Source organism: Panicum virgatum, chromosome 4N, assembly GCF_016808335.1.
Source record: "Panicum virgatum strain AP13 chromosome 4N, P.virgatum_v5, whole genome shotgun sequence".
Lineage (NCBI taxonomy): Eukaryota > Viridiplantae > Streptophyta > Magnoliopsida > Poales > Poaceae > Panicum > Panicum virgatum.
The window spans coordinates 20743438-20746264 of record NC_053148.1 but is presented as its reverse complement, the minus strand read 5'-3'; the positions used below and the strand labels follow the sequence as shown (position 1 = coordinate 20746264).

Sequence of the window (2827 nt, the reverse complement as noted above, 5' to 3'; positions counted from 1 at the left end):
ATCGTGTTGCTCTCGATCAAGTCTGTGTACTCCTTGTACCGACAATATCCTAGTATGCTGATATCTTCACCAAGGGCCTCCCGACCTCTATCTTCCAGGAGCTTCGGATCCAGCCTGAACATCTGCGATGCTGCCACTCAGACTGCGGGGAGTGATAGCTTGTATTATATTTTGTACTTGTGATGTTGCCCCTCAGACTGCAGGGGAGTGATAGCGTGTATTATATTTTGTACTTGTGCAACGCATGGCTCTATATATAGCTTCTCCTCTCTCCTATATACATGTACCCAACTGCAGTATGTAATTACTCCATCCAATTATGTTTACAATACAGAGATATATACAAACGCGCTCAGCCTGAAGACACTGGGCTGGCTTATTCAACACCAAACTAATACCCAAATAAGCGCAGGATTACTAACAACACAAACTATGGCGGTAGGCCGGGCTCACCAGTGATAACTTGATCAGCATTGAGCTAGCTAGGGATGAATTAGATAGAGGTAGCCGAGTAGAGGTGCGCCGGCAGCCGTGGCTCGGCGTGCAGCACCAGCGGCTTTGCCATGAAAATGTCATGTCTCCCCTCGCTGAGATCGACGGCCGCCATCCCGGCCGGCTTTCTCCAGGAGAACCCCTGCAAGAGCCTGGCAAAGAGCATGACGGTCATAGCTGTTCCGAGCGAGGTGGCGATGCAACCGCGGCGACCGGTGCTGAAAGAGATGATCTGCAGGTCGTTCTCAGTGAGCGTGACATTCGCCGGATCCACCGGGATGTGGCGGTCGGGATTGAAGCGGAGTGGGTCGTCCCAGACGGCAGGGTTGCGGCCGAGGCCAATGCGGCTAAGGATGACGTGGCTTCCCTTGGGGATGTGGTAGCCGGCAACGGTGGCGTCGACGAGCGCAACGTGGGGTACGTTGAACGGCACGACGGGGTGGAGGCGGAACGCCTCGCGGATGCAGGCCTTGAGGTAGTTGAGCCGCGGGATGTCGGACTCCTGCACTAGCCGGTCCCGGCCGATGACGCCGTCGATCTCCTCCACCGCCTTCTTCAGCATGTCCGGGCTGTTCACCATTTCGGCTAGAGCCCACTCCACCGCATTGGACGGGTTGTCTATAGCCGCGAACGTGATGTCCTGCGACAGAGCTTTGACCTCCTCGATGGTGAGCACCGGCTTGGCCTCGGCATCCTCAAGGGTTATGAGCACGTCGAGGAAGTCCTCGAGCCCCTGCTTCCCTCCGCTCTTCCACTGCCTCCAACGCTCGTCGATCAACACGTCGGGCAGCCTGGTCATCATCTCGATGGCCTCCCTGACCATCTTCTCGTGGCCGTCGAGGTCGAGGCCCAGCAGCCATGGCAGGTAGTCGGAGACGCAGAAGGCGTAGAGGAGCCCCAGGCAGGCGAAGACTGCGTCCACGTGCTGCACCTCCAGCGGGCCAAGCCCGCCGTCGGGCTGCGGCTCGCCGAAGTAGCGCGTGCCGAAGACGAGGCGGCAGACGACGTTTGTTCAATAGTGTCGTGCCACGTGCCTGACGTCGACGGCGGCGCCGCCGGACCCCGCTCCGGCGAGGTTGTAGACGTAGCTGGTGAGGTTGTTGGCCTCGTCGATGCGCTTGTCGTGGAGCCACTTGTGGCCGGAGGTTGCCGGTCCACGGTGGCCGGCGGCCGGCAGCCGGCGGCAGTTCTGTACGGCGGAGGCGGCACTCCGGTGAGGAAGAGTGGCGATGGAGGGGTCCATGAGCTTCAAGAGGTGGAGGGGGAGGTGATGGCGTGCTCGGATTGGGCAATGGGGGAGTGGGGAAGTGGCTCCACAGTGAGCTGCTGCTCGCCGGGGTTGGAGGGGATGGCGGCGGCGTTCTAGGAGGGCAGGGGCTCAGGCGCGCGCGTGGCGGCATGCTTTGCCTTATATAAGCAAGGGAGGAGGGTGAGGTCGAGCTGGTGGCGAGTTTGGTGGGGAGGACGAGTGCTGGGGGAGGCGCGCACGGCCGTGGCAGCTCGGTCGGCCATGGCAGTCGCTGTGGTGAGCAGGGGAGTGTGCGGGGGCGCTTGGCAGTGGCTCGTGGTGCCAGGGAGGGCGGGTTCATGCATACAGGGGGCACGGTAGTGGTTTGAACTGAGGCACGGCCAAGTTGCCTGGACAGGTGGCGCCGGCGGCCTTCCTCGTGGCCTGCGCACAGGGGAGGGGAGGCGAGCGTGGCGAGCAGGAGCAGGGCTGTGGGTTTGCTTCGGGGTTAAGGGAAGCGACGGTCTGGGCAGGTGGCGGAGAAAGGCAGCTGGCCAGGGCTGGGCTCAGCGTGTGGCCAGCCAGGTGGCAGCGCCGGCGTACGGCTCCGACCGTAGGCGCGGTGCAGGGAAGGAGGGAGGAAGGGGATGAAGATAGGGACTTGTTCGCGATTTCTAAATTTTCCAGGGATAGTACTGTAAATCAAAATTATCTCCTATTTCCCAGCCTCATATGAAACACTTGTGAATACCATTTTTGTTCAGTTTTTTTGAGATATACAACTTTCTTGTTATGCACTTTTTCATTAGAGCAATGGTTTGAGAGTTATTTAATTATTTCAAAAACAACCATTTGAAGTACTTATCATTCCATGTGAATTTTGACACTTTTACTCCTAGGCTTCAACTAGTCTTTTGTTTAATATGACATGGTGGATATGACTATTTATTTTCATATGCCTGTTTGCATTTGTTTGAAAGTCATTTTAATTTCCTTACCAATAGAAATTGAACTCATGTTTGTTTAATTTGCTTACATTTTGAATTTGCAACAAGTCTTTTTAAATTAAACTATGTGTCACAAAATATGAGTGTGTAATCATACTAC

General features: G+C 56.5%; 1 pseudogene; it reads right to left on the bottom strand.

The window, feature by feature from the left end:
* Positions 1–493: 493 nt before the first annotated feature.
* LOC120669224 lies at positions 494–1735 on the bottom strand (annotated as a pseudogene).
* Between the last annotated feature and the right edge of the window lie 1092 nt (positions 1736–2827).